Source organism: Lissotriton helveticus, chromosome 8 (assembly GCF_964261635.1).
Source record: "Lissotriton helveticus chromosome 8, aLisHel1.1, whole genome shotgun sequence".
Taxonomy (NCBI): Eukaryota; Metazoa; Chordata; class Amphibia; order Caudata; family Salamandridae; genus Lissotriton; species Lissotriton helveticus.
The window spans coordinates 773372628-773393132 of NC_136069.1; the positions used below are offsets into that span (position 1 = coordinate 773372628).

General features: G+C 42.0%; 1 protein-coding gene across 1 annotated transcript in view; it reads right to left on the reverse strand.

The window, feature by feature from the left end:
- The window catches only part of LOC144772911 (uncharacterized), a 2519762-nt gene that overhangs the window by 1783 nt on the left and 2497474 nt on the right, over positions 1-20505 (reverse strand). The window lies entirely within an intron of this gene.

Consider the following 20505-nt stretch of genomic DNA (forward strand, 5'->3'; position numbering starts at 1 on the left):
TTCTGAAGTTTAAATAAAACAAAAATCTAAATTCAACAAAAAATATATTTTTCATTACACATTTTTAATTAGTAAAAGTGATATATAGAAATAATTAAAGTAATATACCACCTTCTCTGGCATTTTACTCTATCGTCCACCTGGCTCCCCTAATAATTTCATTACGCAGATCACGGACCTCACTGCCAATGCAGTGGTGACCTCGCCTAATTTTACTTTGCTTGGTGATTTTAACCTCCATTTGGATGACCCCCATGCTACGTCAGCCAATAACCTACGGGTCAACCTGCAAGCGTTAGACCTCTGCCAGAGAGGCCATCAGGCGACCCACAAGAAGGGACATCTTCTTGATCACATATATAGTAACACCAACCTTAAGGTAGAATCCCCTGTTCCACTACCCTGGACCGACCATTTTTTGATACCTTTCACCTGGCTCTCCAACCCTCCTTCCCCCTGTGATGCTCCTATCAAGCATCTGGGCAGGAAATGGTCCTCACTCCCCCTCACCGACTGGACAGCTGTTCTTGTCCAAGATCCCCCGAGGAAGGTTATGACTCCTGCCTCTGCCTCTAACAACTTTGACCACTGGATTTCCAGTACCCTTGACCACGTCCTTCCCAAACGCCCATGTAAACTTATTAGAAGACCTAAAGTCGCACCTTGGTATACTCCCGCTCTAAGGTCATTAAAACTTGAGTGTCGTAAACTTGAGAGAGCATGGAGGAAGGACCATTCTCAGTCTAGGAAAGAGGATTATAGGGCTGTAATGAAGCTTTACAAATTAGAGATCAAAAAGGCGCAAGCCCTCTTCTATGAAGGGAAAATTAATGCAGCAGCCAATGCGCCCAGGGAAATCTTTAGGATAGCTAGGTCCCTTATCTCTCCTCCGGCCGAGCGCCCTACTGCCGAAGGTGCACAAGACCGCTGCAATGAGCTGGCCGCTTTCTTTTCAAAGAAAATTCTGACCATATACTCCTCTTTTAGTAATCCCATGGTCAACGCCAGCCCTACCTCACACAAATCAGCTGACTCTTTGGCTCTCTGCAAGTTGGACACAATTCCGCTTCTTGATGCCTGTGGTCTGGACAGACTAATATCCAAAGTCACTTCCGGGTCACTCAACGACCCGGCACCCCCCCGGATCCTTGTTAAGGCCCTGGACGTTATTCGTCCTGTCATTTTGGAAACCTTAAACACTTCCATTGTTTCCAAATCGGTCCCACCCTCCTGGAAATGTGCCATGGTGAATGCACTACTCAAAAAACCCACCCTGGATCAGAGCAACTTGTCCAACTACCGCCCCATTTCGTTGCTCCCCTGGCTGAGTAAGCTGCTGGAGAGGCACGTTAACAACATCTTAACAGACTATTTAGAGTCCAACTGTCTGTTGCGTGCCTCCCAGACAGGATTTCGCCCTCAACATGGTACCGAAACCGCTTTGTTAGCGGTTACAGAAGACGCAAGAACCGTTCTTGATCAGGGAGGAAAGGTGGCCATTATCTTGTTAGATCTTAGCGCCGCGTTCGACACGGTAAACCATGCCACACTATTACATCGACTGGCTGGCATGGGCGTGTCGGGCGCGGCCCTAGAATGGCTTGCCTCCTTCCTGAGTGAGCGTTTTTTTCAGGTCTTCGAGGGCGAGACAGTCTCTCCCAAACATCCTCTCAGGTGTCCCTCAGGGCTCCTCCCTTGCCCGACCCTTTTTAACTCCTACATGGAACCTCTGGACAGGATAGTCCATCCCTTTGGTGTGCGTATTGTCACCTACGCGGATGATACGCAGCTGGTGGTCTCCCTAGACCACTCAGATGGATCATCCAACACCTTAGGCCCCTGTCTAGAGGCGGTTGCCAGATGGATGCAAGCCTCTTGTCTGAAACTTAACGGGGAGAAGACAGACATCATTCTCCTCGGCAATCCTTCCCCGTCTGTTCTTGCATCCATCTGGCCACCATGTCTGGGCATTCTCCCCGCCCCTAGGTCCCAGATAAAGAGCCTCGGGATCTGGCTTGACACCGCCCTTGACTTCTCGGTCCAGGCTACCAAGACGGCCGCCATTTGCTTTGGACTAATGAGGATGCTCCGGCGGGTGCTCCCTTTGCTCCCTTTCCAGGCGAGGAGGATCATGGTCCAGGCCCTGATTCTCTCCCGCCTGGATTACGGGAACGCTCTCTATCTGGGAGCACCGGCCTCGGTACTTCAGAAGCTTCAGGTCACGCAAAATAGCGCGGCCCGCCTACTGTTCAACTTGCCCCGTCGGCAGTCGGCGAGGAAGGCACTGAAAGACCTCCACTGGCTCCCAATGGCTGCCAGAGTGCAGTTCAAGGCTTTGTGCATTCTGCACAAATCCTTCCACCGTGTAGGCCCAGCGATTCTGCACTCTCTGGTCACGCCCTATGTCCCAGCCCGTTCCCTTCGTTCTGGCACCTTGCAGCTGGCCACCTCTTTTAAAATTAATAGAGCCCGCTGGGGTGGCCGCTCCTTTTCCCACTCGGCGGCCAGACTTTGGAACGCCCTTCCTTTCGCCATCCGAGGAAACAGCAACCTCCTGTCTTTTAGAAAGGCCTTGAAAACGCATTTGTTTGCTAAATCCTGCTGATCTACCCTGAGCCTGCGCTAAGCCATTTTTATCTTCAAGCGCTGCGAGGCCCCAGGGTAGTTACGCGCTATACAAATGCAATTTTTCATTTCATTTCATTTCATAATAACATTTTATTAAAATGCACTCACATTAAAATGTAAAAAGAGTTGTTCAAATGTTTTATAAATAAATACAAATAGGTTGCATTTTTTTATTTTAAACTTTCAATTATATCTATTTAAATATTTTAAATAAGGTAATTTAATTTAAAATTATTTCCTATTGGTTTCAATTTTGAGTCCGTACTTCCAATATTTGGTAGGGAAGGGTGGTGCAGTACCAGTGGTTACCATATGTGGTATTGGACTTACTTTAGCTCTGAACTGGAGTAATTGAATACTCTTTTGAGTCCCTTTTTGGCTAAAGAAACTTTAGAAGTCAGTCTGTGAATAGCAGTGGGGTTACTCTTTTTTTGGTGGGCGCATTTCCCTCCCTAAGTCGCTTCTTACTCCAGTGTAATCCTTTCTCTTTACTCATAAGTAGGCCACATTTTTCAGTCACTCTCATCTATTCCTCCCGCATTTACTACTAAAAGGTATATTTATGTCTGCTGAGGTTCGGAAGTCGGGGTGAAGATCTCCACACAGAAAAAGATAGGAGTGGTAGAGGTTGATATTCTTCAGGTAAGTTTGCAAATAGCCTTTTGTAGAATTTTTGTACTAGAACTTTAGTACTAAAAGCGTACTACAAATTGAAGTTTGTGCATAGACCCAGGAACCCTAATTAGGTGCTGGATTCCCAACACATCCCAAAATGGTGAACTTTTGAGTGAGTTTGATTCATATTGCTCCTCCCAAGATGGTGGCTGAGAACAAAGTGGAAGAACACCACCCAACTTTAGCAAAAAGAGCCTTTCCAACTGGCAACTAGATTCTAGCCTGTGAGTCCATAAATGCCAAAAGAAAAGGTCCGCCTCCAAGAGGAAATGAATAAAGTAGGCACCCTATGACAGTCACTCAAACACCACTGTACTCAAATACAAAACATTTGCTGTGAAAGCACATCCACAGAAAGAGTATAAAGAATAATTCGTATCCTGAATGTAAAGTGTGCATACCACAAAATAAAACCTTTGCTAAAACACAGTTAAGAAATATGCATGTGTGTGCAATAAGGAAGAAAACAGAACCAATGTGAAATCTTTGTGAATGTATGTCAGTCCTGAATGAACTCACAGAAATATCATTGGCACATTGGCACATTTTGAAAGAATTATGCACCTCTGATGCCATCATTTGCTCATAACACACTCTCTAATGTTTTTTTTACAATTCTGTTGTATCATACTTTAAACAGAAGATGTAACCCATTTGTCAAGAAGAATAAGTTACTTACATTCAGTAACGCATTATCTGGTATAGACACAGTCTAGCCAGCGCTGATTCCTTAACTTTTAAATTCACCACAGGTGCCAGTCTGGATGTGGACATGTTTCATCAGTACCTCTGTGCTCCAGTGGACAGAGTCATACAACTTTGCAACGACTTAGACTCCGGTTGTGATGTCAGCGGAGTCATATAATTCCTATCCGGTGTGCGGACATCAGTTTCTTCTGTGAAACCTTCCGCGCCACAACACAGAGCCACTATAGAAACTGCCTGTGAATCTGTGTGCCAAAAAGGATCAATGTATCTCGGAAACAATAATCAGAAAATGGAAATGAATTGTAAGTTAATGCCCAGACAAGGTCTGTAACGAAAGAAGGCTTGGTTCGTTGAAGCACATAGCCACGTGAAACAGTGACCACTGGTGTACAAACTAGGGCTGTAACAGGAAATGCCTCTTACACTACAGATCATTTCAGATCATTTGCAGTCCAGAGAGGATGGACAGGGTGTTAAGGAATCTGCCACCCGTACTAGACCTGTGAAAACAGGGGATAGCAAGGAGACGAAGATGGTTAGATCTGAGGGTCCAGTTGTGAGGATAGTGCTTGAGTATCGCTCTCAGGTATGCAGAGCCTTGTCCCTGAAAAGCTCTGAATGCGAGAGTGAGAGTCTTGAATTCAGTGCGTTTAATCACCGGTAACCAGTGAAGCTTCCTCAGATGGGGGGTGATCAAGTGGTGGAAAGGGATTTTAGAAAATCACTCTGGCTGCAGCGTTTTGTCAATCTGTAGACGCCTAATCAAATATAGGCAGGCGCCCCCAGATAAAGACTGTTGGCATAGTCCAGATGGGATGTAATTAAAGCATGAATTACCTTCTGACGGGACTCCGGGGAAGGAAGTGGAGAAATGTATGCAACATGTGGAGCTTCCCATAGCAAAAAGAGGACACCTGTCTAATTTGAGTTTTGCAAGAAAGTTCACTGTCAAACCTGAAGCTGTGATTTTTCACCGAGTCAATAGGCTAGGGAGGGGGATTTATCTCAGGTGGCCACCCAAAGCGCCGGGGCGGGTTTTTTGGTTAAAGAAGAGTACCTTGGTTTTGTCCGAATTAAGCTTAAGAGTGTTGAGTGACATCCAGGCCGAGATGTTACTCAGGCAATTTCTAAAGTTAGAGAATGCCCCTTCGAAATGTTCTTCAAAAGAAAATACCAGTTGGGTGTCGTCAGCGTAGGAAGTCACCCTCACCCCGCAGGATTCGACCAGCGCCGCAAGGAGATGAAAGGATGGCGAAAGACTTGTTGAGACCGGTTTCCCAGAAAGTGCCGGATCCAGGACAGGGGTGTGCCCTGTATACCCATGTTACTTAACCTATCCAGAAGGATAGAGTGGGAAACCATATCAAACGCCGCTGACAAATGGAGAAGCACTAGCATGGCTGCTATGCTGCCCGAATCGACGCTCTCACAAACTTTGTAACCACTCCCTTAATACCGAGACAGTACCTGACTGTTGGGAAAGGCCTACAGTGAAGCCATTATTGAAAAAGCCCTGTCCGATCCATCAGATCTAGCTAATTTTAGACCCATTTCCCTTTTACCTTTTCCAATGAAAATTCTAGAACATTATATAAGTACAATCCTGTCACAATACCTAGAGGACTACGAATGGCTAGAGAAAGAGCAATTCGGCTTTCGTCCAGGTCACGGAACCGAGAATGCTCTGATTTGCACTACTGATGAAATACGGAGGATAACAGACAACGGCCAGTCTGTGGTAGTGGTCCTCTTTGATTTGTCAGCTGCATTTGACATGGTGAACCACCGCACTCTTCTGCCCAGACTTATGTCAGTGGGTGTTGGTAGCCCCAATGTTAAACTGGCTAAAATCCTGTCTAATTGGCCGCTGTCAGGCTGCATCTGTTGCCCTTTTCTATCTAAATTCAGAATTACTTCAAATGGCGATCCCCCGGGCTCTTCCTTCAGCCCAATTTTATTCAACATTTATATTAAACCCCTAATTTATCTTATCAAGTCCCACAAAATGAAGCTGATTAATTATGTGGACGACACCCATCTGATTTTATCATTAAACAAAGACCAGTGCAACTTTCAGGCATGTATCCTGGACATATCTAAATGGGTGAATGCAAATTCACTTAAGATGAGTGGAAGTATAATGGAGCTCCTTTGTTTCCCTTATAATAAAATTCCTGTATCTTTACCCCCTAATTTCTAGATATTGCCCACAGAAACCCTGTTGGGCAATTCAACTGCGGTATGAAATTTAGGGGTAGGTATAGATGAAGGTCTCTCTATGGAAAAGCAAGTGAACTGAATTACTGGGACATGCTTCACACTGATTCGCTACCTAAGGAAGTTATACCAACTGCTTGATCTCCCAGCCAGATCATTGATCTCCAGAGGTGTATGATTAAGTAGGCTGGACTATTGTAATGCCCTTTTACCAGGAGCTCCCAGTTTCTTATTAAATAAATTGGAACACTTCCTGATAATCATAGCAAAGCTAACATTAAACAGACCTCAACACTCCTCTGTTACAAATGCCCTTAGAGATTATCATTGGCTGCCTATCAAACAGAGAATTATATTCAGATGACTCTGTATTGAACATAAGGCACTGCACAATAAAGGACTAAAACCTTTACAAGCCAAGCTAATAGAATACACTCCTGGCAGACTCCTCCAATCGGCCACATGCAACTGTGTCCAAGAATACAGATTTTAAAAAGTTCGACAAGGAGGATGTGTTTTTACCGCAAAAGCAGCTCCGATTTAGAATAAAATGCCATCTCCATTAGACTGCACTTTGACCTGTTAAAGTTCAGAAGGTCCTTGAAAACCTGGCTTTTCCCTCAGTAATGGTCAGTTTCAGTTCATTTCAGATTCTCTTCAGTCGATTTCTTCACATAGTGGTATAGTTAGCGCCAGGATACTATTTTTTGTCACAGTGCGCTTTGCACATTTAAAATACAATAGAAAACAAGGACAGTGAGTTTAAGGACTAAGAGGTGAGAGGCAATGAAAAATACAGTTCCATCCATCAACAAAGGAGTATTGGAGGGAACCCTGCCCTTAAAAACTTAAAGAAATGGACTCCTAGATCACATCCACATTAGATCTAGGATGAATAAACTCATTCATTGCAAATCTGTAAAGACCAAACAAGAACAAAGACCAGCGACAGTCTAAATTTGCGCACCTCTGATATGTCTGCAGAGGTGAGCAAATTTAGGGTGATGCTGGTGTTGAGAGTGCTCTATACTGGAGCTGCTTCCCACCTAAACTTGAGAACTACCCAGAGTTATCTGCTTCTTTTTTTGCATAATTTTTGTGTCACTCTATGCCTTAAAGGGTTTTGTTTTGAGATATACACATATATATCTTTCTCCCAATTTCTTCTTCGTAATGAAGAAAACCGCACACCAAGGTCAGCAGTATTTGTTTTTTATTCTTCCAGTAACAGTGCAATATTCACACCCAACCACCACCAACGCGTTTCAACCCCCACGGGTCTTGCTCACGGCATGTGAGTCCTTTCTTTGTGTCACTATTTATAGCTCCCCATATTAGCCTTTTAGGAGGCATTATGGGATTTGTAGTTCAGTTCATTTTATTCACCATCAGCGGATATGTTTTTTGGTTCAAAAGGGCGAGAGTTCTCAAATGTCACTTTTTATTTTGACTCAGTGTCCAAATGTAATGATTTCGAGTGGTGGGGCTTTCATTGTTGATGTCTCGATCACAAGGTCTGGATAGCAATTTTATGTTTCAATATAGTTGGTGTCAATTATATATCCTTTCTTTGTTGCTTTAATATAGGATTTCTTTGATGTCTGTTGATTAGTATCTCTCGACAATATCCAATTTCAGATTTTACGCACAATCCAGGGCTTAGTGCCCGACAAGGTCCATTGTTTGTGTCTATTATTGCTTTCCGCCTCACGATCGGTTTAATTAGCCCAGATGTACATGTAGATCTTCATCTGTATTCAATCCATGGGGAATTTTAGTTTTGAATCATTTTTGATTCAAGTCTCCTTAATTTGAGAGTTCTGTCGCCCCCTCTTTCATTTTTTGGAATGGTTACTAGTTCAAAGAATCTGATGTCCTTCCACAGTTTCTCTGTGTGGCTTTTGAGATGTTTGGCAATAGCATAATTCATGTCATCATTATGGATAGCTCTTAAATGCTCCAGGATTCGTTTCTTTAGGGGACAGATCGTGCTTCCTATATAGCGGAGTCCACAGTGGCATTCGATGACATATACCACATAAGTTGTTTCACATGTGTTATTTTCTCCATGATTGAAAATGGTTTTCCCAAAAAGTCTTTTATCATCTGAGTATTTTTTCCTATTTTACAGGCTTTGCATTTGTTACAATGCACAAATCCTTTGTTTTTATCCGTTAGCCAATCTGTTTTTCTTTGTGATGTCATAAGGCTCTTGACTAGTTTGTCCCTTAATGAAGGAGCTTCTCTGTATGTAACATCTGGTATTTCACCGATTTTGTTTTTCAAATCTGGATCTTTTTGTAGGACATGACAATATTTCTTCAGAATTGTCATGATCTGATAATTCTCTTTACTATAGGTTAAGATGAGCCTGATTTTATTATCCTCAGTCTTTTTGGCTTTTTTCTGTAGTGAGTTTATTCTGGGTACATTCCGAGCTTTTTTCTGCCCTATTTTTACATCCTGGATATTATATCCTCTTTGTAGGAATCTTTGTTCAGTTTCATGAAAAGTTTTTCCCATGATATTTTCATCAGAAACAATTGCGTTTCATTCTTATGAATTCGCCATAGGAAATGCTTTTTTTGAGTTGTTTTGGATGGAAACTTTGTCCATGCAAGATCGAATTTGTTGCAGTTGGTTTTCGGAATACTTTTGTTTTCATCTGGTTATGCTCAATGTAGACCGTAATGTCTAAAAATTGAACTTCCTTATCGCTGATGTTATGCGTGAACTGTAGTCCTTCCTCGTTTGTGTTCAGGACAGTCATATAGTTTTCAAATTCACTTTTGCTTCCGCTCCAGATGAGAAACAGGTCGTCGATAAATCGCAACCACAATTCAGTTTTAGCAGTGAACTCCTCATTGTCTTCTCTCCAAGCTATGTGTTTTTCCCATCAACCCATGGTGAGGTTGGCATAGCTTGGAGAGAAAGACATTCCCATCGCGCAACCACAGATCTGCGTGTAGATTTGGTTGTCAAAAATGAACACATTGTTTCTTAAGCATAATGATATAATTTCTTCTAACATCCTTGAGTGTTTGAGTTGGTGTTCATTACGTTGTTTTAGAAAGTAGCTGATAGCATTCATTCCTACATCATGACTTATGGATGTGTAAAGCGATACCACATCAATAGTGGCGAAAAAAAACCCCTCTTGCCAGCCCAAGTTTGATAAAATTCTCAAAAAATCGCCTGTGTCCTGTATATAGGAACTTAAGTTCATGACAATAGGATTTAAAAAGGAGTCTACATAGGTGGAGACATTTTCGTAGAGCGCATTGCAGCTTGAAATGATGGGCCTCCCTGGAGGATTTATTAGTGTCTTATGTACTTTCGGAAGAATATCGTAGGCAAAACCGGACTTTCATTTCTTAGGAATGTTCTTTCATCTTCTGATATTAATCCATCTTGGTGCCACTTTTTAATTCTGGATTCAAGATCGAGAGTTAGATTGTTAATTGGATTTGTTGGAAGTTTGATGTAATTTTTCTTATCATCCAATTGTCTTCGTGCTTCCATGATGTAATCTTTTCTATTTAGAAGGACAATATTGCCCCCCTTGTCTGCCGGTTTTATTATTAGATTGGTATTTTCATGACTTGTCTTTATGATTTGTTCAAGTTTTCTTTTTTCTTTTGATTGGTTGTTTTCCTCATTGCTTCTAAATCTGTTACCACCAGATCATGAAAGGTATCTATCCTGTTTCCAGGACTCAGCATCGGACAAAATTTTGATTTGGCTTTGAATCCAGTGAACTGTGTCACATTTGTGATTATCATCAATTCCTCTAGACCCTGAGAGTCTGTAGCCATTTCCTCATCAGTATTTTCTGCCAGATTCATCACTGTTCTCAAGATTGGTAGATCTTCAATGGCCAGGTTACTCGTTGATGGTTCACTCTGTCTACTGATAACATTAGTCGTTTTGTTGAAAAACTTTGCCAATTTTAGTTTTCTTACAAATTTGTAGATATCTATTCGTGTCTCCACATGGTCATGGTGTTGCTCCGGACAGAAGGTGAGTCCTTTATTGAAGACTCTACGTTCATCAATCGTCAATACATGATCTGAAAGGTTGATTATCAGATTCTGTTTCTGCCTTTTATATTTATTTGGCTGTTTGTGACCGACTACTTCCGCATGCGGTTCCGCAGTGGATATCCCTTTGATTGTTCCTTTTCCCCTTCGGGTTTTTCGTTTCCTTTTGAAGTTGACCATGAGCCTCTTCCTCGGCCACGTCCACTTCCTCTGACCCTCGGTGTCCTTTGGTCGATGTACATAAGCTTAATTTCTTCTAAAAAAAGAAGGCTTTCCAGATTTATTCGGTCTCTCTTCCTCACTCGGGTCAGATTCAGAGTCATTTGTGCCAAAACTGAAATTTGCATTTGGTCCCATTTTTCCCAATTGATGTTTCAATACATCAAATCTTCTAGCAAATGTCAGTATTGCTCCAGTTTCATAGTCTACCTCATCTCGTTTGAATTTCCTCTATTTGCGTAATTCTACTTCATGCTCATATTTATCTAGATTTTTTTCCATTTCTTTTCTTAATTGTTTGCTGTCATCTTCTTGTTTTAGGTCCAAGATAAGCTTTTCAATGTCTCCAATCACTACATGTAACTCTTCAATGTCCTTTTTCGCATATTTGATAATTATCAGTACCATATTTTTAGAGCATTGCATCGAAATTTCGCCCCACTCTACCAGCATTTCAGGTTTTGTATCTGGATGATTCGGCAGAGTGAATATTCTCAGTCGTCTGGGTATACGTTCATATTCAATGTACTTTTCTAAAGTAATTACTTCCCAACTTTTCGTTATTTCCTTTTTCATTGCTTTCTCTAATTGCACAAATAGTTGTTTAAGATTCTTTGTGTCTGTTTGTACTCTGGGTGTTGCCCCTTCTTTACTCGCTATCGGCGTTCCCTTTTAAAACATTGTTTCCGCCTTCTGTTGCCGTTTTACGGCTCTCGCTTCCATTGCAGTTCCGTGTGGGGAAATAATAACATAACGTGGGCAGCAAACGGTTGTTCTTCAATTAATTATTTCACCACACGGAACTGTTATATATATAGGATATATAGGATATATATATATATCGAGTCAAACACTCCTGATTTGCATGTTGCAAACTACAGAGAAACGGACGCTTGTTTTCTTCTTCTTGAAGCAGGTATTTTATTTTAAAATTTTCATGTGAACTGAATGTGCTGTAATCCAGACGCATTTCGGCGAATGCAGTCGCCTTGCTCACTGGAAATTAGTGATTAGTGACCAAACAAATTTTAAAACACCATCTACCAATCCTGTGTATGGAGGTCACATAGCTACTAGATAAACATGGAAAACAGACTTTTGAACTCCACGCTATATCTAACATAGACACTGGTAAGGACCTAATGCAAAATATAAAAACAACACTATATCCAGAAATCTAAAAATTTAAAACTGGGTAATAGAAATGTTGCAATTATTTGAAATTTCATGAATAATATCTGTACAAATACATAAGGACATTTGCATTTTGAAAATTGTCTTGATGGCAACATATGAGCGTATGTATAGAAATCACACCAATATATAAATAGTCCCAAGAACAAAACAAATTAATAACTGCATAATGCAAGATTTGAACTTATGATTGTACTTGAAACATATGATACTCATTCACTTTATCAATGGCATTCATAAACTACGCTCAGATTGTCCATGTATTCGAATTATACGAAAAAAGTCCATACCCTATCTGATCCATGATCTCCAAAAGTGCTAGTGCTAAAGTGCAACAAAAAGTGACTGTACTAGTAATTTTTTAAATGTAAAAATCACTTAAACTTCAACCCCAAACAGAAGGGATATCTATAGAAATACCCTATCAATTTGACCCAGCCGGGTTCAATTTCAATGGGTTGAATGGTTGGGGCGAGATCAGGACTGAACAAAGAGCAATACCTGAATGCAGCAATTAATCAAAAATTAATCAAAAATTAGTCAAAATAAATCAAAACTGGGGACAGACTAATTAGGTTATAATTTGGGTATACAGAACTCCAAAATATGATTGAGACAGCAATCAAAAACATGGCCAAACATAGTCTTCTTTGGGTAAACTGAGTTTCAGTCATTTCAGAGACAGTAAATAATCAGTGCAAGTGTGCCAATAAATACCATAAAACCAATCATTCATAAAACAAATCTCATAAATTCATAGTAAAATGCATACAGATTGACCACAAGACCGATATAAAAACCATCAATTAAAAATGACCTAAAACCAAATACAATACATATTAACTGCCATAGTTAAAATCTGAAAACCTCAGAAACCAACAAATCATCAAATTCATATATATACACCAGCATTGATGGTAAAAGGAAACCCAAAATTCAAAATTCAATGTTCTAAAATTGCCCTAAAAGTAATGATGTAGATCCTCACAGATGTTAAGACCCCTCGGACTCTTGGAATCCAATTCAATGATATATTTCGTTTCTAACTGTCGGAGGGACTTTTCCCTGTTGCCTTCCCTCTTATTCTGTGGGACACAATCAATCACAAAGTATTGCAGAACATTCAGATTGTTGTTATGTTCTGTTTTGACGTGTCGGGCAACAGGGTATGTTGGATCTGCATTGACTGTTGCTCTCAAATGCTGTAAAATGCGTGCATGTACCTGAAGCTTGGTACTTCCTACGTACTGCAGGCCGCAGATGCATTTTGATACATAAACGGCATACTCAGTTCTACAAGTGTAATGTCCTCTTATTTTAATGGGAACCTCTGAGAAAGCATTTAGATAGGAGTTGGTATTAATTCCAAATTTACATGCCCTGCATGTACTGCATTAAAAAAAAAACTTCTTTGGAAACAGCCAATTACTTTTATTATAGAGTTCTGGGCTAGTTTTGACAAGGTCACTCCGCATGGAGTGTGCCTTGCGGTAGGTAAAATTGGGGTTGCCTGGTAAAACTCCCAGAAGAACAGCATCAGTCAAAACTATTGGCCACTGGTTATTTATAATTTGTTTGATAGAGTGCGACTGCCTACTATATCTAGTAATGAATCTGCAAGAATTCACTGATTCAGAATTTTCCCTAGAACTGGGGTCAATTGGACCATCCATTGAGTCCAAAGATTCCGGTACTACCTTGATCAACTTGGACCGATCTTTTTGGTTTGCCTTTTTCATGGCCAGGTCCAATTTGTGCGAATCATAGCCCCTTTCTAATAGTCTATTCTTAGTAGCTGTTTGTGCCGCTGGTAAGGCAGCCACAGTGCTACACGCCCTACGATTTCTCAAAAATTCTCCATAGGGCAAACTGGCTATAGTGTGGTGAGGGTGGAAACTAGAGGAGTGTAAAAGTGTGTTACCAGCAGTAGGCTTCCTATACAAACTGGTTTGAATACTGTTGTCACACATTTCTACCTTGATGTCTAAAAAGGTGATTGACACAGAATCAATTTGGGATGTGAACTTGAGATTAAGGTCATTGGAGTTGATAACATCCACAAAAGCCTTTGCCTCAGCCTCATTTCCTCTCCAAATTATAAAAACATCATCTATATACCTCCACATATGTATGACGTGCTGTTGAAAAAGTGCATTGTGCTGTCTTTTGAGGACATGCTCCTCCCACCAGCCAACATGTAAACATGCATAACTGGGGGAGAAGCATGCCCCCATCGCCTCGCCCTGTTTCTGTTTGTACACCTTGCCATCAAACATGAACATATTGGTAAAAAGACACCACTGTATCATTCCTAGCAGCATTTTGTTATGTTGATACAAGTCTATGTTCCTATGCTTGAGATAAAAATCTACAGAATGGAGCCCATCATCATGCCTGATGCAGGTGTATAATGAGACTACGTCCAAAGTTAAAAACAAATAATCATTGGCCCACTGTATATTGTGTAATTTGAATAAAAAGTCCCTGGAATCCTGTAAAAAAGTAGGCAACGCTGTTACATGTTCTTGGAGAAAAAAGTCCACATATCTGGATGTGCATTCAAATGTGCTATTAATTGCCGAGATGATGGGTCTTCCTTGCAATGGGTCTAGACCTTTATGAACCTTGGGGATTAAGTAAAATGTCGGGAGGGTAGGGTATTCTTTGTGTAGGAACTTAAATTCATCTTTACTAATAAGACCCTCTCGCTGCCATTTCAACAGTTCGTTTTTGTAATCCCCATTGATCCTTTTCACTGCGACTCCGTTGCTGAGCTCGTAGCACTGTCTGTCATTAAGGTGTATGAATGCCTCGGTCCTATATGATTCCTTATTCCAAAGAACAATATTGCCACTTTTATCTGCGCTGTTAATTACAACTGAATCATTGTTTTTAAGTTTGGCCATTAGCTGAAAGTATTCTTTATTTTTACCATGATTTTTGGAATTGCTTGATTTTCTGTATAACAATTTTAATTCATCCGTGATACGCTCATGGAAAATATCTACAGCGTCCCGGGGCATGATTGGGACAAAAGTAGAGGGGGCTTTGAATGGACTTTGCCTGGTGAGGAGATATTGATATTCTCTTGTTGTGCTGCTGTCTGTGTACTACACGCAGCTTCCTCTCCCCGTAATGCATGTAGTGTTGTTAACAGCGGAATTTCTCCTGCCGTAAGTCTTGTCTTTTCTACTAATGCTGGGACAGGGGCTTTATCTTGACCTTGATTTTTGATTGTAAAATATTTCCTGAGTTTCAATTTTCGAATGAATTTATAGACATCTACACGTGTCTGTACAAGGTTGAAATTGCTTTCCGGGCTGTAGCTTAAACCCAATGCCAGAAGTTGTTGTTCGGCCTTATTGAGTTCAATATTAGTCAAGTTAATTATGGTTTGTGCTTGTGGTGCTACTTTTTGCGCCAATTGCTCTTTTTCAATTGACTTCTGCTTTGTGCGTTTGGCGCATTTGCGGTGCTCCCTCCTTCGGCGATTCCTTTCTTTGAAGAAGGTAGTTGTGGATTTCTCGGTCGCAGGGATTGTTTTCTTTGTTCCCTGAAAAATCAATTTCCTCGGCGTAGGAAAGAGGGCCCAATGCCAAAGAAACACTCGCCGCACCACTACTTGCTTCTGAATCTGTGTCACTCAGTATTAAGCTTAAATCCGATCCTGCAACTTCAATGCTGTTTGCAAGTGTTTGACCTTCAGTTACTGTCTGCCCAATTTGTGTGCCGGTTTTGGTGAGCACCTTTTGTTTCTTCACTAGGTCATACTTCCTTGCAAATGTGAACACCTGCCCCTACTCATAATCGTTTTTATCACGTGCAAATTTCCAAATCTTTCTCGTCTTAAATGTTTCTTCAAGTTTGTCCTTTCTTGCATGCATTTCCTTCATACTTTTTTCTATTATGTCTTTGTTGTTGTCATTGGTAATCACATCCAATTCACCTTGCAGTCATGTAATTTTGACAGAGATCCTTTTCTCTGTCAATCCTTGCATATTTTATAAGCAAACAAACTAATCTCATTGAGGCCTCGAGGTTGCTCTCTGCCAATTCCCCCTCTTAACTGGGGGAAAACAAACGAAAAGAGCGCGCTTTCACAAATGGACTGTAGATATAAAAAAACTGCCAATGTATATTCCACTTATATATCTGTATGTTCCCTTTTTATAACAATAAAAACTTTTAAAATAAAAAAAAGTAACGGGTTCGGCTGTTCAAAACTAGGTGCTAACATATTCCTGAGGCCCCTCGGCACCCGACCTGCTTCATGGTATTTTTCGAGCGACTTCCCCTCCCAACACTTAGTGAGCTCACTCTTATGATGTTTCTCCAATGACTTTATGAGGCTTTTAGCAATTGAATCCAGCAAAGGAACAAGCCAATTAGATGAAATATTGTCCCAATGAGGTAGGGACATCCAACCTCCGAAAAGGATACGTGCAACTACACCCACACGCTTAACATGTCCCAGTATATGGGGAACAACACTCAGAATGTACTTAAAGAAGAGAAAGAACCATTGTAAGGGATATTCTTTTAAGATAATAAAGAAATCCCACCACAAAATACAAAACATGGGAGTACTACCTAACCCCGGAGGGGTAAAATATCATGACACCACATCCCAGATAACTTCGCAAGCATTGCTCGCGGAACAACCATGTTCAAAGAACATATGTAAAAAACAATGCAATCCCCAAATCATTGAGGTAACCATTATCTAAGTGTCCAGAAGAATACGAAGTAGACACCTTGACCCTACCATATGTAAAAGCTCTAAGAAAGAGGCTTGCATAACATCAAGGGATAATAATCAAGGCTCAGGCAAGGAGATTCACTGCCAAGACCTCACAATGTGGCAGAGCTGGTATAACCATCATCAAAAAGAGTAGCAGAACCTTTGTGAAAATCACCTAAGATAGATCCAGCCCATGCACTATAGGAATTCATTAAAAAGTGCAGACTGCCAAAAATAGTGAAAAGGACAGATACAAAAAAATGTCCTAGTGGGATCCTCGGTCAGGCTAGAAACATAGACCGATGGAAAAACTCAAAGTTACCAAAAAGAGTAAGCATGCTCTCTGTATAGAAACCCCACAAAGGGCATAAACCAGATTTCCTTATAAGAGACACTGAAAGCCAAAAGTAATGCATAGAGGCATACTGAAATGCCACCCAAGGAGCAGGTGACATAAGTAAACTTCCTAACTGGAAGAAAATATAACAAGCAACAACCTCTTGAGCATGAAGCCCATCATCAGAGGAAAAAGGGGGAGGGAAACACCTATGGAATAGGCATCCTTGTACAACACAACCTGCCAAATACAGTTTTCAAAGAATAATATCTGATAACCGCAGGAACACCACATCGCTTGACACCAACAGGCATTATTTCAACAACTATGGCACTGCCACAACATGGCCAGCTCTATATGAAACAAAAAATCAGCATCCCCCATACAAGTCTAATATAGCGAATACATTATAGAGGCATATAATTAGAAAGAGAGCAACTATCACAGAAACGCCGTAATGCAGAGTCAACCTGGGCACTTAAAAGATGGGTGCCATCAAAGGGCATGTTGACCAAAGCAGCTTGGACAGCCTCTGAAAAGCCTGAAGTACCTAACCAGGCACGATGACGTAGTGCCACAAAGGATGCCATGGCCTGACCCACTGAATCAGTAGTATTCATGCTACATCTAATGATCAATTTAGCTGCCTGTTGGCCATCCCGAATCAACTGATCAAGATTGCATCGGAAGTCATCTGGAAGTGACTGCAACATAGTTTGCAATGAATCCCACTATTTTTTAGAAAAATGCCCAAGAACACAAGATGTGTTAATGGATCTTAAATCAGTACTAGTTGAGGAAAAATATGTCTGCTACCTGCAGCCGCGGTCGGTAGGGGAGTACCTGCCGGGGCGGTGACGTGGGGAGGGGGAGGGGCAGGGTGGATGTTGGTAATGTATGGATAATGGAGGTTTGCAGGTAAGTAAACATTTAAATAAATCAAACGAAGTTCGTTGCGGGCACTGCATCCCCAAATGCAATGCAGTGCGCGCAACGAAATTCGTTTGATTTATTTAAATGTTTACTTACCTGCAAACCTCCATTATCCATACATTACTAACCCCCACCCTGCCCCTCCCCCTCCCCACGTCACCGCCCCGGCAGGTACTCCCCTACCGACCGCGGCTGGCTACCTGCATCTTGTCTCCTAGAATCTCTATCTGATGGTACATTAGGTAGATAATACATATTGTGTGATGCTGAAGCAGCCCGTGCCACCGAACTACGAGAAGTAGGATGTCTGAGGAGAGAAGCCGGATCTCCAGGAGCAGGCTGGTGCCTGCGAACTATATCACAATCCACAGAGACTTCTGTATCAGGCTTAGCCCAAGTACCCAAAAAAATGCCATACAGGGGCTCACTATATGGGAGAATAGGCATCACCCCTGTCTGACCTTGATAGAGGATATCAACCAGGGGATCAGTAGACTTTTCCACAGAAGGAAGAAATGACTTTAGGATCATAGCGACTCTCCTTAACATGACTGCAAAGGAGGAACTTGCCTCGGTAGCAAGGCTAGGAGGGGAAAGAAGTCCCAAAGCTGGCCAACCACTAGCCTCCCCTAGTGCATACAGCCCATTCTCCTCCATAAGAGACCGAATAGCCTCAAATATAAGCTGCAATAGTCCTGTCTCCTCCGTATCATCTGCCAAAATGTGACCCCAGACTTACCAACATGAGAGGGAAGTGGAAGGACCACCATCCCCACAGAAGGCTCCATGGACTTCACACATGTCATCAAGATGGTGGCGCCTTGATGTAGAGAGGAGGAGAAATGGCTCAGATCGACACCGCCAATACCGTTGCAGGAGCCGGCTGATGGAGGAAAGATGCCGAAGATGAAAAACTCATCGGCACCAAAGTGGAACCGGCCTACGCTGACTGGCATCAACCTAATTACTCAGAAGGCCCAACTGACACCAAGGGTGAACCCACCGGTGTGGGTCCTCTCACTTTCATGGGGCCTGACGGTGCACCTGGAGAAGGTAGAGACCCAAAGATAAGATGAAGAGTTATAATAATCTCTCATTTGGGCCATCGACGCCCCGGCTCCTGGAAAGATGGGGGAGTGCGAGGCAGGCCGATTCATGTACAGCCTCCTCAACCGGTGACTGGGAGGAGACCTGAAAGACGGAATGAGGAGAAGACTGAGGCCGCAGTGAAATATTCGAGGACCACGTAAACTATTCCTTCAGAAGTTTCAAACGGCATTCCTTGAGCACCTTTGGATTCAGCTTCTGATAGGAAACGCAATCTTCAGAGTCGTGGCGGCTCCCAAACACCACATACAAACGGAATGAGGGTCCATGCCAACATCTGTTGTGCACAAGACCCACAAGGCTTAAAGCCTCAAGACATGAAGGACACACTGTTTCAACCGACAACGTTTTTTGAGGTAGGCCAGAAACAGGCCTGAGGAATCACTGCTTCAGATCCACGTAGCAGTGTGGAAAAGAAGAAATGTACATCTACAAACCAAAGGGGACTTATCTGACACCAGTAACATCAAAACTGGAGTTGATGTCACCACGGAGTCGTACAACGCCATCCCCAGGCACACAGAGGTACTGCTGAAAGTTTTTCGGATCCAAACTGGCGCATGGAGAGAATTCAAAAGTTAAGGAATCTGCAGCTAGATGTCTCTAACAGATATTCCAATTAAATACTATTCAACTGCTCAAATGTTCATGTCATTAGGGTGTTTAACAGCCCACACTGGACAGTGTCTTACTAACTGTCTAAAAAACATCACCCCCCTGATCTACAAGAGTGTAACTCAGGCTCAATGGAATAAATTTGCTCCACAGGTATTTTTCAAAAATGTAGGGCCTCATTCACAACAACTTGGGGTAGGGCAGCTCCGCAAGACTTTTTGCTGCACTGCTCTATGCCAATTTGAAAGGGTTGGAATGCATCATATTTAAGAGATACAATGCATTCCTGTCCTTTCAGCTAGTGTTGGCGCTCAATTAGGTACCTAGCGCCAACGCAGGCACCCTTGCACCATGTTGCAAGGATGTCCGCGTGGTTGGCAGGATTGTTTTTGTGTAGGATGCAGCACTTTCCTGCACAAAAACAAATCCCGAGGAGCCAGTCTTCTTACCCTAATTATGGGAGATTTGGGAGTCATGCGAGTCAGGCGAGAGGCATGCTCCTGTAGACTTCATTTCTATGCATGGTACAAATGAGTAGATGAGATGGGATGCTAACAGCCCTAACAAATGCCTCAGACCTGTGTGGGATTTAAATGAGGACTGAAACAAGTTGGCTTATATAGTGGTAAATGAGCCATTGATACTCAAATAGCCCCTACGACAAGTTTTCAATCATGTCTGGGGTACTCAAACAATATAGAAAATTAAATGGGGTATACCCTGAGACATTTTAATTGCTTCTTTTCTCTGGATCCCTGCTCCATATCCAGCAGCGATTTATATATGAACCCCCAACTTTGGTTGGGTCTGCCATGGTGGTATTATCCAATCAGGGTGTGGATAGGGGCCAATGATGAAGCATGTCACCATACATAGTGGGTAAGGCGTCTACTCCAAACTCTTTGGATTTTCTCCAGGACCTAATCCAGAAGTATAAACTTGTTGCCTATAGATAGCCGAAATTGTCCTTGGGAGGACACAACTAGGTTTCCTACCCTCTTGCTCTCTCCTTGTGCGTAAAATATAGATCCTTACCTGACTTTGTGCCAAAAGTCTCTTGTATCTTTACTCCTGGTTATTCTATTCTACAC